The sequence below is a fragment of the Xenopus laevis genome, chromosome 7L (assembly GCF_017654675.1).
Source record: "Xenopus laevis strain J_2021 chromosome 7L, Xenopus_laevis_v10.1, whole genome shotgun sequence".
Classification (NCBI taxonomy): Eukaryota; Metazoa; Chordata; class Amphibia; order Anura; family Pipidae; genus Xenopus; species Xenopus laevis.
Window position 1 is genome coordinate 109,644,319 of NC_054383.1, and position 14,381 is coordinate 109,658,699.

The 14,381-nt window shown below is 41.3% G+C and overlaps 1 protein-coding gene across 8 annotated transcripts in view; it reads left to right on the forward strand.

Annotated features, from left to right (window-relative positions):
• Window positions 1-9,911: 9,911 nt before the first annotated feature.
• Window positions 9,912-14,381, forward strand: part of tnnt1.L (troponin T1, slow skeletal type L homeolog) — a 44,620-nt gene continuing 40,150 nt past the window's right edge. For 2 of the 8 annotated variants that reach the window (XM_041569493.1, XM_041569492.1), the window contains exon 1: window positions 9,914-9,982. The gene's annotated coding sequence lies outside the window, so the exon portion shown is untranslated. Of the gene's footprint in view, window positions 9,983-14,381 lie in introns of all 8 variants that reach the window. The other 6 variants (XM_041569497.1, XM_041569498.1, XM_018226229.2 and 3 more) reach the window with 5 other exon arrangements.

A 14,381-nucleotide genomic window follows, 5' to 3' on the forward strand; every position in this document is an offset into this window, starting at 1 on the left:
AGTCCACCCTCCCCACCCCACAGGTCCACTCCCCACCACACAGTAAAAAAAAAACATTGGTGGTTAGGGTTCCCACATGTTAATAAAAAAATATTGGTGGTCAGGGCCCCCCATAAAAAAACATTTGTGGTCAGGGCCCCCCATAAAAAAAATATTTGTGGTCAGGGCCCCCCATTAAAAAATATTGGTGGCTAGGACCCCACATGGTAAAAAAAAAAAAAAATTGTGGCCAAGGCCCCACCCACGTTATGAGAACATTGGTGGCCAGGGCCCCCCTTAAACGGATTATAACAAACTTGCCCCCCCAGAAGTTTAAAAAAAAATTGGTGCCCAGGGCCCCACCACACAACAGGGACCACAGACAGAAGATACCTCCCCTTGTGCTCCTGCCCTGCCTTCCCGAAGGTGGCAGCTCTCAGAAAGCAGGGGGGCCCGGCTAATCAAGTAAGTGCGGCGTGGCCGGGCCTCCCTTACCCTCGTCCCCCCCTGATGGCAGCCCTGGATGAACCGAATCCAGGATTCGCTTCAGGATTCGGCCAAGATTCTGCCTTTTTTACCCATGAACTCGAATTTCGACCCTTGATAAATCTGCCCCTAGGAGTGACAATTTATGAGATGCTTACTAAGAAAAAAACCCAAATTCTCCTGGTGGTCAGGAAATGTGCAGTGTCCAGAGAGCTTCAACCATTAGTCAAGGGACATTATAAAGAAGGTGAGTATGGAAAAAACAGAGCAATTGTAGCACTGTAAAATACATAATGTGAAACCCAATGGTGGTTTCTCTTTTTACAGCTCCTGTGTAAATATCCTGGCATAAGGCGAGAATTTGTTCAATGTATCAAGGACCATCCATTCTTAATGTCAATTGCCTGGGTGGCACTGGAAGCTGGGGAAATTGATCCCCTTTTTATACCAGAAAGTACTTGAGCCTTCATTGGTGGTTTTAGGTCTGGTATATTATATCTTGAATAAACTGATGCATATTTTATGAAATCACTGTGTTCATATTAAGGATCATGTACTATGGGCAGGGGGGCAAGTAATACAGTGCTAAGGGGCATGAACATGAAGCACTTAGAGCCCATGCAGAAAACACTTGCACCTGTGACCATTGTAAATGCAAACAATGCTCTGCACTTTCAGCCAGACTGAGAATTCAGGGCAAAGCACAAAGCTGATGAAGGGAGCCCTGTATTTACATGAAAGTGATGTTTTAGTGTCTTCCTCTCAGCAGTTCTTACAACTTGCTCTGTATCACTTCTGTTTTTAGCCGCCAATGGATGAATTACTTGAACCATGTGGTCACGTTACACCAAGCCAGGGAAAATCCTTAACCGGATTATCATTTGTGCGCCAGGAGGGCAGTGCACCCCAACCAAATTCTTAGCTGCAGCTGCAGAGAAGCCCCAATAAACTGAGTGGGAATGATCAGGTGCACACGAATGGTTATTGTGATTATCCGGCACAGAACCACATGCACCAGTTCAGTAGAAGGTAGGTATTTACTAATTACCTAAGTCTTTCGACATGTAACCCTTGGCCTGAGACATTTAGAGCAATGATAAATGGGAAGCTTTGTCACCCACAATGAATCTCAAATACAGCGGCAGCAAAATGCCCCTTGTCTACAACATTGCTACGTGTATGTTTCCCCAGTGGTGATACGCATGTTAGCCGCTGGATAAAAAACAAGGGACATTTGTTGCCCACTTGTAACTAAGATTAATCCAGGGTAACAAAACGTCAGACAGGCTGTCATTGCCAGTAGGACCGAGGCTAGCATATTACTAAGAGCTGAAACAGCATGTACTATACCTTCCACAATCTAAAAATATATCATTCTTTTCAGATGCAGAGCCGGCTAGACACAAGAAAAACCATGCAATTGCAGTGGAAATGTACAGAACCAAAGCTCTGAGATCAATTCTAAGAATGGTGGCGTGAAGATATAAAGACCTAAAAGAACAAGGGCACTAGCCCAACATATAGTGACATTTTTGCCATGAGAAAAGCTGAAAAACTTTCTTCAAGGTAATTTAGTAGGGGGAGGCAAAAAGTCACCCCTGGTAACATTAGGAGCAGAATTCTAGGTTGTTTAGCCCTTGCACAGCCCTGCTTGCACCACAATTAATGTTGTGTCTATTATAGGATCATTATTTATTTCAACTTACTGTAAATAAATGTATAATATTCTATACCATAAGATTGTGTTGCCTTTTTTCTTTGTGATTTGCGGTTTATGACATCCATGTGGCATCCTGTATGTTGCCAACACTCTCTAATTTGCACATCTGAATGAGACGCAAATTAGGAGATGGATAGGGTATGGGGCAGTTATTTGCCGGCTTCTTCTTGGCTTTCATGGATAGTGCATTGCCTAATAGTGAGTCCATACTCAAGGGTCTAGCCACAGACAGGGTCAGACTGGGCTGGTAGGACATTGTGAAAAAACCTGGTGGGCCCTGTCGGACAGACGTACTACCCACAGCTGCTCTGCTCCAGGACCACCCCCCTCCCTGATCGATAACAGAAATGGGCATGTACTCTCTGGTGGGTGGCTGAGGGGGGCAGAAGTGGTTTGTGGCTGCAGTGTGAGGCCGTGGAGGTGGCAGAGGGTGGTCAGTGGCCATGGTGCGCCCTGGGCCCGACCCCCCCAGTCCGATGCTAGCCACAGGACTCTGTGCTTCAAAAATGGAGGCCTGTGGCAATTTGTAGAGAGCAGAATATATTGTGCAAAGTGAAAAAAAACAAGCAGATTCTTTTATACTTTGACCCCTGTAGTCTACAGCTTCCGGAAGCCCACACATTTATCATCCCTATTTAACTGTTCCATGAAAGTCCACTTCATATTGCAAAGCTCCCTGTTACTCCTTAATCAGATGTAATCCCCAGAATCCCACATGTAACCACTTCAGTGCTGTGCTGAGGCCAAGGGGAGTTAAGGGCTCACAGTTTCACAGCAACCTGTGCTCTGTTTGCGGATATGTGGTCCTGTAAGTGGAGACTCGCTTAATCTAGTGGAGTTTTGTTCAGGAAAGTTATTGCAGTGACATCAATAGCCGTGTTCTTCATTCCATGATAATGATGTTCATAGATTTATTTTGGCTTTGCATTAACTCCTCTAACCATGAAAAGCTTGACATCAGGTGCTGAAAGTTCTCATTGTGCCACCCACATACCAGTCATTGTCTGGTGCTCACAACACTTTCCCTGTCTAAAACTATTGTCTCAGCTGGCAGCAAAGCACATTTATAAATGGAAAGCACAGTTAGAGAATTACTGCCCACTAATAAGATTTACGCAGAATGCTCCTTGCGATACCCACCCTGAGTTTTATTCTGACCCGGGCACTGTCTGCGTGGGGTTCCTCCGGGTGCCAATTACAGGTTTATCCCTTGGCTCTGCTAAATATAACCAACTTGGCAAGGAAAAATATACCCTCTATCTATGCACCTTAGCAAAAGACAGAACTTTGTTCATTAATCAACTCATGTGACCTAACATGTTTGGTTTTGGTTAGTTTTTTGTGCACCATGAATCGTAGGATCCCAGGGGGGCGGCGCTTAGTACTGAAAATGGGCATTTTCTATTTAAGATTAGCCAATGGCACATACAAATAAACCGCATAGTATTATCAAAATGGTTTATTTACACGAAGCAGGGTTTTTACATATGAGCTGTTTTATGCAATATCTTTTTATAGAGACCTACATTATTTGGTGGTGGGCCAAATTTGATAATCAAATCGATTGGCCCAGGGTTGGACTCCCTCCCTTGCCCGACCTCCACAAATACGAAGAAAAGACGGGGCATTCATTTTCTTTTCTTGGCAGCTGTAACGAACGCGCGCAAAGGATGCGCCGCAGCATTAACTTACTTTTCTGGGGCAGCAGGTCTGGGCCGGGGCCCACTGGTTTATTCCTGGTGTCCTGCTGGCCCAGTCCGACCCTGGTTTGGCTCCAGGGTCAGTGGAACTTTTTAAGTAGTCAGTGGCCATGTCTGAAATCTTACACGTTGCCCACCACTGGCAACCACAGTGTCAACCATTTCCATTTCGGATCTTAACTATAGCATGGACTTTTTATTGTCTGATCTTTTCAGTTGCCTGGCAGGAGTGTGCAGTGCTGACATGAATACCCAGCATTAAGTAGGGAAAGAGGAGTTTACATTTACAATTACACAGCACCCTTAAATTCCCACACTGCCTCCCTAAAAAATCCAGAGTTAACACTTTTGTTGCCATGCTCATATAGCATGATTAAGTTCAGCATATGCAATGTAAAGAGATATATTTATACTTGTACAGGGAAAACAACATCCAACACAAACATCAATCCTCAGAATGATTTGGGCCAGAAGTTCTAGAAACACATAAAGGTAATTTATGCTGATTGTCAGTTCTATACTATTTCAGACAGATATATACATTATTAGAAATGTACACAATATTATTACGTATCTTCAGTTGGTTTCATAGGGGTGACCACCTCTAAGGGGAAAAATAATACAACCGGGACCCTAAAATAGAGTGTCTTAAAGGCCATACTCTGCCTTGAAACCGTTACAACTCTTAACTAGTGATCGGCGAATTTGTCCCGTTTCTCTTTGCTGAATAATGCGGCGAAACATTTGCGAAACACGAATTTTGACGATTGCATCAATTTTGCGGCCAGCGTTAAAGTCAATGGGCGTCCGAATAATGTTGACATGTGACGGTTTTGACGTGAGTGACTTTTCCGACGTGCATCCAAAATTTTAGTGACGATTTCGAAATTTCGTGGCAGTTTCGCAAACTTTTGTGGCAGTTTTGCGAATTTATTCGCCGCAAATTCGCGCCTGCCGAATTTATTTGCCTATCACTACACTTAACCCTATTATTAATCTTCATACACAGTTTGAGCAACTTGCTATAATTTTTTATGATGTGCTGGAGCACTTAGAGTGTTAGATTTTATTTTATGGCTATAAAAACCACAGCCTGTATGACACCTTAGTGTGTTCAGCACGTATATGCAGTGGATCACATGTTAATAGTGTTATTGATGTTGGGCTTATTTATACTATACTTATTTATCTGTATGAAGCCCCAAGATTTCTCATGGCAACCCTGTGATTAATAACTGGCTGCCACACCAACTGAAGCAAAGTGAAATAATGGGATTGCTTTCCCCTTGATACAACAGATGATGATACAAGTTGTTCATTCCTAAATGCCATGATTTTCAATTTTGGGGGGCAGTTCATGACCGGCCACAGTAACAAAGCCGAGCATGTGTGTAAATGTATTGTAAATATTTGCAGATTTGCCAGGTGGGATTCAGTGGGATTGTGCCACACAGATTTATTTAATCCCCCAATGTGATCAGATTCCACTGCAGAAGTTAAAATTATCCTCTCCCAAACAGCTGTTGGGATTCTTATATCAGTTCTCTTTAGACAATTGTAGCTGACGGAGCCTGTCGCCTTTCTGTCAGTGTGACAATGCAAGCAGACGGAACACAGACGTGATTAATGTTAGTTCTCTTGAAAGAGGTTTTTACATTACCGGAGACCTTTAAGCTCAGATTGCAATAAAGGTTCAACCATGTTATGAAGAAAACCATTTACTGTCAATCACTGGGGCTGTGTCCTTGTCTCTAATGTCACATCACATAAAGAAATTGCAATAAACTATTCAGAGGATGGTTTAAAGGGGAACTATGGCAACAATGAAAATGTAATATAAGCTTCAGCATACTGAAATAAGAAACTTTCTAAATACAATCAATTAAATATTCTGAACCTTTCTGAAATAATCCAGTTTATCTTCATTATTCCTCATCTTTTTCTCTTCATTCTCTCTTCATGCAGGAGTTGGGTGTAAGATATTAATTGACAGTTAGATCCAATATATCTTATAGGGGGGGCTCCTTTTGCCTAGAAGATGTATTAGAGCTCACTCTATTAAAATCACCAGACATCATGTCTCTCTCCATGCAGAATTTGTGCAAAAGGCAGTGATTTTGTTAGATTTTCTTTGTACTGGAATCAGTTATTTGAGTGAGCTCTAATACATCTGTTAGGAAAGGAAGCCCCCCTATAAGATATATTGGATCTAACTGTCAATCTGACACCCAACTGCTGCAAGAAGAAAGAATGAAAAGAAACAGATGCTGAGAGAGGGTAAGTGAACATAATCTTGATTGTTTTCAGAAACAATACAGAATATTTAATTGATTGTAATTACAAGGTTTCTTATTCCAGTATGATGAAGCTTATATGAAATTTTCATTTTCACAATAGTTCCCCTTTAAGGGTTAACTGTAATTTGCAGAGCAAGGGGCTCAACAACTGGCAGGGGATGCAGAACAAAGTTATGACAACAAAAAAATACAACGTTTTTGTTGAAAACAAGCACACAGTTGAGCTGAAGCTGAGATCTTCACGGAGTTCCATGACCTGTATAAAAACACTCGGCCTTCAGCCTCGTGTTTTTATTTGGTCATGAAACTCCTCGGTAACTTATAATATCCTTATATTTAACAAGAGGGGGTACTTTATTTATTATAATACACAAATTTTACAAATAAACTACTACCTTGGCTGCTAGAATGAATCAATATCTTACTGGTCCGTGGCCAATGGCATGCCTAGTCAATATCTGGCCACATATTGTGCTCAGGACCCCAACACTGTAATGCTAACCATGATGCTAATACACTGCCCTTAGCCTTAAAGGATAAGTAAACCTTTAAAATTGACTATTCTAAGCACTTTTATCATTTACATTCATTATTTATTTTTAATTCCAAGATATTAAGGGATACATGTACTGTTAATATGAATGAATTTTGTTCCAACAGTGACACCTGCTGGTCAGTTTCTGACCAGTCTGACCACCAAGTAGTCAAGGAACTTGTCAGGAGGCTCTGATGTTCTTCTGCTTAGAAAAGATTTGAGAAAGGTTTCTAATTGTTTCCCTATGCAGAAGAACACCAGAGCAGCCTCTTTCTTTCTCCTGACAACTTTCTTGACTATTTGGTGGTCAGACAGGTGGCGCTGTTGGAACAAAAAGTGCTTAGAAAAGCAATCAATTTTACATTCACTTATTTTAAAGGTTTACTTATACTTTAAAGGGGTTGTTCAGCTTTAAATCAACTTTTAGTATGATGTTGTAAGGCACCGCAGCTCTATGCCGGAGCTTACTATTGCCTTCCTCCGGCTATTTTAGGGGCGGCGCATATGCAGTTTCGCTGCGCAGTTATACTTACGTCTACCCAGAAGTAACTTCAGCGTCTGCACTCTCCGTGATTCTCATGGTTCCTGACTTTGGCTCATTTTTGGCTCAGTTCTTCTCCCTTGGCACTTCAGCATTGGTGGGACGGGTCTTCTGGCTTGACCCGACATGTTCCTGACTTTGGCTACGCTCATTCCTCACGGCTCTGTTTCCTGGATGGTGCTCCTTAGCAACGGCTCTGCCTTGGTCCTTTCTATCCGTGAATGACTATTGCAGCACCAACCTGCATTTATTTTCTGCCTGAAACTTTCATTTCTAAAAGCAAGGGATAGCACTGGTGCATTCACTCCCAGACTGTGTATTAACCCTTGCAAGCTCAAACAAACTTTATTATTTATATTGCAAGACTGTGATTAACTGTTTCAAGCCCGTATCAGCTTAGTCAAGATGGTGCCATTAACCCTTGTCAGCTGTGCTACGCTTGTTTTCCCTGCAAAGCAACTTATTCCCGGTAAAGACTGTGCTGTTAACCCTTGCTTGTCTATGTTGCCTGGCTTAGCTTATTACTGCATTATTCTATATTGCCTGCATGATTATCTACCTAAGTGGGGGGCTAACATCACTGATTTGCTCCTAAATCCGGGACTGTATACTTACCCAAGTTTCCAACGATCCATGATTACCTCTGTGAGAATCATTGTTCTTCTCAGCTGTTTGGATTAACCCCATCCCTTCCCGTAAGGCGGTTCACCTTGTGAAGGATCCATTTCTCCAAGTACCTGTAGGAAGAGGTCATCCTTAAAACCACATAACTCCTGTCGGAATTATCTTCCCGCTACAGCTGTACTTTCCTGGAAACTCAGGCCACTCTTCTGTCAGCATGTGGGTCAGCTTCCCCTGGGATCCCTGAGGAATCTTTTGTTACCAGTTCTCATTTATATATATGTTTTCTTGCTGCTTCAGTACAGGATTCACCATATTGTGACATTAAATTCCTAACAGATGTAGAGAGTGATATTCGGAGAGAATTTGCATTTGGTTTTAATTTTTTATGTGTGTTTTTTTTTTTTAGTTATTTAGCTTTTTATTCAGCAGCTCTCCAGTCAGCAATCTGGTTACTATGGTAAGTTGGACTGGAATATGAATAGGAGAGGCCTGAATAGTAAGATGAGTAATAAAAAGTAGCAATAACTATAAATGTGTAGCCTTACAGAGCATTTGTTATTAAATGAGGTCAGTGACCCCCCATTTGAAAGCTGGAAAGAGTCAGAAGAAATCAGATTTTTGAAAAGTTGTATAGAATCGGCCATTCAATAACATACTAAAAGTTAACTCAAAGGTGAAACACCCCTTTAAGTCTATTGGAATTTTCAGAAAAAGGCAAATAATTAAAAAACTATAAAAGAAAAAATTAAGTCCAACTAAAAAAGTCATTTCTGCAACACACTAATTCATCGGCAAAATGGAGCAAAACTTCTCCAGCGCTGAGGTTTTTCACTAGCGAAGTATTTTACTTATCTTTTGCTAAATTGCTGATGTCCCTGTGAATTGAAATTCTGGCAAATTTTTCGCTAAAAAAACACACTTTGCTCTTTATTAAATCTGCCCCTTTAAAGAGGTTGTTCACCTTTAGGCTAGGACTACATGAATGATTCTAGCGCGATCCGACGCATGCGACAAAAACAAGGTAAGAGATAGAAGTGTCGCAGCGTTGATCTGACGCAACACAACTGTCGGATGCAGACTCTGCATCCGACAGTCGTGTCACATGCGTTTTGTCTCAGCGCGACGGATCGCGCCTGAATCGTTCATGTAATGAACTTTTAATATGATGCAGACAGTGATTCTGAGACAATTTGCAATTGGTTTTTATTATTTCTGTTTTTTGAGTTATTTGCCTTTTTATTAAGCAGCTCTGCAGCTTGCAATTTCAGTTATCTGGTTGCCAGGGTCAAAATTACCCTAGCAACCATGCACAGATTTTAATAAGGGACTGGGATATGAATAGGAGAGGCCTGAACAGAAAGGTGTGTAATAAAAGTAGCTATAACAATACATTTGTAGCCTTACAGAGCATCTGCTTAGATGGGAAGAAGAAGTCGTAAATAAATAAAAAAACTATTAAAAATAAATAATGAAGACCAATTGAAATGTTGCTTAGAATTGACCATTCTATAACATACTAAAAGTTTGTTTAAGTTAAATTAAGTGTGAACCACCCATTTAAATGAAATGCTGTTTATTTCATCATCCCATTCAATATGAACCCACCGTGTACCAACAACCTGCATAGAATTCCAAAGCTTTTTTTATGATTTTTAATCAAAATAGTGCTTCATATTATGATACAATGGTATATATATATATATATATATATATATATATATATGTAATTCACATATACATACATATTCAGCAGCTTGTTTATATAAACTACAGTAGAGTTTTGGAAGCAAACACACCAGTTTTACCAGTACAGGGAAACACTACATTATTTTGTCATTCTTTTAAAACACTTTCATTTTTTGGTGTTATTGTTCCTTTAAAGCGAGTGATTGCTGCTCTTTTCCTTATATTTTGGATAGTCCCCCCTTTCTGCCCCCTGCGCAATACAATAGATCAGGGCCACACTGTGGTGTCTGGTTTCTAAAAGCAAAGTTCCAGCACAGGCTTGGGACAGCCCCATTATAAAGGGCATATGAAAAAGCCATTTGGCTGTCACTCCATTATAACCTCCCCCGGCTCTCACACTGATAAGTGCTCCAGGTAAGTGAGCTGCAACATTGGGGGGGAAAAGGCAGATGTGCATAAAATTGTATAGCTGAATCGCTCTTTTCATATTTATAATTAAGCATATTAAAACAACAGCTTGTTGTTAGCCTGGGAATATAATTTGTCTTTCTGTGCATAGAATTAAATTTTGTATCATTAGCTATTTAATGCGACGTTTGCATCTCTTCTGGCTACATTTAGTTTAAAATCGATGTAACAATTTGTTCAAAAGCAGCATGTTTTTTCGGAGTTTATATGTTCCAATTATGTTTTTTTATTCCCCCAAAGAGTTTTTCTTCACCAGCATAATGCATGTTGTATGCCTATGTATGTACTGGTTCCTTTTCAAGGATCAGAATGCTCTTGTATATAGACCATTGCAGTTTTAAAAAAATGTCTCCTTTAATTTAGCAGCTTTTATCATTTTTTTGACAGAAACAAACCCCTGCTGTCCCACATTCACTTTAGTGAGATCCACCTAAAAGTACCATTGCTACCCTTTTCCAGTTTAAAATCCTAGTTGTTGCTGTGTCATTTAGCCTGGGATAAATTGGTCCCTAGAAACTAGATGGCAGCTAAAATTCCGAACTGGAAAGCTGCTGCTCAAAAAGCTCAATAATTAAAAAAAAAACCCACAATAAAATGAAAACCAAGTGCAAACCATCTTAGAATATTACTATTGCATTACATATAAAGTTAACTTGGGTAAACAACCTTTAAAGGATAAGTAAACCTTAAAACTAAGTGAATATAAAATTGATGAGGGTGCTATTCTAAGCACTTTTGTAATGCACAAAGTTTTCTTTTTTTATTATTTGTGGTTTTTGCATTATTTTACTTTTTATTCAGCAGCTCTCCAATTTGCAATTAAGGCAATCTGGTTGCTAGGGTCCAAATTGTTCAAGTAACCATGCATTGATATAAATAAGAGATTTGAATATGAATAGGAGATGCCTGAATAGAAAGATGAGTAATAAAAAGTAGCAATAACAATTCATTTGTAGCCTTACAGAGCATTTGTTTTCTAGATGGGGGTCAGTGACCCCTTTTGAAAGCTGAAAAGAGTCAGAAGAAGAAGGCAAATAATTCAAAAACTATAGAAAATAAATAAGGAAAATACAACATACAAAAATTTAACCCAAATGTGAACCCTTTCAGAGCCCATCCTTGCTGGGTTCGTGCAGCAACCATGGACAATGCAGTTCACAGACAGCAGGTGGTGCACTTTAGTCGTCATTTTGCCTTAATTTATCCTCAGTTGGTTAAAGGCTCACATCCCTATCATTTGCAAAAATCGACTACTTTTATTCCTGTCCTCCTGAGGATTCATATGCTGGCCATAGACGCAAAGATACTATTGTAGGAAACAAAGATTCGGATCGTGGCAACCGGTCGTTCAGTTGGATGGACAGGTTAAAAGATTTATATTGTCTACCGATAATACCTCCGTGTGTTGCCTATCATTGACGATATCAATGGGTGACTGTCAATACTATTTTCTCGGAAAATCCCTTTCATACGATTGCTGTCTGTCAATAAATGGCCCGAGCATTGTGTGATTTGTTCTCTTTACTACTTCATATTAATCTGGTTAGTTGCAGGTCGGAACATTGGATCGGACCGATATAGCCTAATAATCTGCACATATATGGCCAATTTAAGGCTAATGCCAGACGTAGTGGATTTTGGTCTGCGGAGAAACACAGGCCGAGAATCCACTCCTAAAGCTTCTTGATGTATCTGCACCTGGATACATTACAACAGCCCAGGTACAGGCACACAAAGCAGATTTCAGAGCTGAAACGCAGCGTCGGACTGGGCCGGCGGGAAACTGGGAAAAAACCCAGTGGGCCCTGTGCTCTTGTGGGCCCCACCAGGCCAGATCCTCTTCTTAGCGGCGCGACCCCTCTTTGTCAGGGGTCGTAGTAAAAATTTTTGCGCGCGTGCACTGACGGGGCGACGCGCTCATGCTCACTGACGTCACGCTGCGCACATACTTACAAACCCGGCATTGCGCGCGTATGGACAAAAGTTAGGCGGTGCTCCAGAGCGGCGATGGGGGCCCTGGGGAGTAGCCCTGGTGGGCCCCAAGCCCCCCAGTCCGACCCTGCTGAAACACAACAGTTTACATTTTGGTGCCTAAATCCACTGTGTGGGCCTGCATTCTGGCAAATGTAACGTATCCAGTGCAGGCACATCCAAGAAGCATATGAGCAGATCTGCAATTACCTTACACACAAGCGTTTCTCCCTACGTTCCCCTGCTGTAGACTTTTCATGCATTTTACCCCAAGGATTCCACCGCAGACAGAAAAGTTTTGTGTAAGATTCCTTCGTTTTTCATCATTTAATGTGTACTGCCAACCTTTGAACTTACATCCACCAACCTCTGAAGTGCAACAAAGTGGCCTAGACAATTAATCAGTCCAACTACCACTGGCACAGATTTCCACCCTTACCCTCTGCAAGCCAAAAGCCATGCTAGTAAAACATTCAACAAGAAAAGGAAGCATTGGGTAAACAAAATAAAATAAAGTTACATGGTCACTGAGAAATTAAAAAAAAACAACTAAATTTCAATGTACCTATTAAAAGAAAAGAAAAGGTTAAAACTAAGTAAGCCTTATCAGAAAGGTCCACCTAAATAGTAGTTATTTTATGTCAAGTAGTTTTACAGTACTAATATAATGACTCTGTAACAGCAATGGCCACTAATGTTATGTCTAACTAGCTGGATAGAATGTCAGAAGTTTACATTCCTTTTGCAGGAGGCCAGACAAACAGCAGGGGGTGCTCCTACTACCCAGTGTAAAGTTGCTAATATCACAACATAACATCTTGAAACTGTCATAGTAAAATGAAAACTAATGAAGGTATCTTGCAAATTGCAACCAGAGTTATACAGTAGTATATATATTATTCTAGTGGATACATGTTCACCATGAAAACTGGTCTTTTTTTCCTGCCAGTTCTGGCTGACTGGCATCAGCAATGCCAAGCCACTACTAACTGGAGTCATTCTGAGACAAGAGTTTTATTGCTATTTTTTGTTATTTGCATTTTTTGCTCAAGCAGTCCCCTAATTATCTTTCGGTTTGTCATGGAAACTGCTGCCTGGCTGCTGGAGAAATTGTCATATAGACTCATGAGAGCTGAAGAACAATATAATAAAAATAAAACACAGAAAGTACAATGGACAAATTGCAGGTTGTCAAAGACTGTTACTGTCTACAGTATGCTAAAACTGATTTTAATTCTGTCATAAGGGCAAATCCATTAAAAGAGACAGGATCCCTATTGTCAAAACACCCAGCCTGCAGTTGCTTCACCTAGGAATGATTTATGTCTGACAGCCCTACAGGATTTCCCATTCATTTGAATTGGTAATGATTACAGGTGGAGATGGGTCTTTTGACTGGCTTGGCTCTACCTTAAAGCATCGACGGTTGCTGGCTTGCTCAATCTCTCCATCACCAGTCATTGGCTCTTCACCTCCAGGGTTGGACTGGCCTGGCAAAAAACCTGGTGGGCCCCGACCCTCATGGGGCCCCGCCGGGCCAGACCCCTCTGCCGATATTGGAATGGGACAAAAAAAAATTGGCACCTGGGGGGGCGGGAGGGGGCCCTGGACAGCAGTCCCAGTGGGCCTCGGGTCCCCCAGTCCGACCCTGTTTACCTCTCACACCAGTTACTAGCTCACAGCCGCCGCCCCCCCACACTGGTTGTTCCTCCCACCCCATTGTGTCCTATGCAGCTGCCACTTTTACCTACCCCTAGTTCCTAAAAGCAAAGCTGGCCATACATATGGAGATCTGCAACATCGACAAACGAGCAGATCTCTCCCCAATATGCCCACCTTGAGGTGGGTGAAATTGGCTGACCCGATCATGGGCCGACCACCTCGCACCCACGCGACCTTGTGAGAAAGAGTGCTTGTGAGTGTGCTGACGTGGGGACAAGCGAATATGATTATCGGACAGTGGGGGGTAACAAATGCCTAATATAGGGGTGAGAGAGAGAGATGAGGGTGCCTCCCAGTGTTACACCCTAGGCACGTGCCTTTTTTACCTACCCCAAGTTCTGTCTCTGCAACTAATTAAGCTTAAGGAACACTGGGAATTGTAGTCTAGCAGCATCATAGTCTTACAGTAATATTGCTCAATGAAGCTTTTTAAATAATTAATTTTATCAGCTAAACACATTTTTGACTCAAATCAACAACCCAAAGGTTAACTGAATACAGGATGTACATAGACAGAACATAGACAGTTTTACTGTTGGGCCAAGTCTGCTTTTAATTATCTATTTCATTTTCCTGGGTTACGATCCCTGGGTTATGGTCACCTGGTGTTTCTCTGGTCACTTCTAAGAAGAGCAACATCACATGTTTTGAA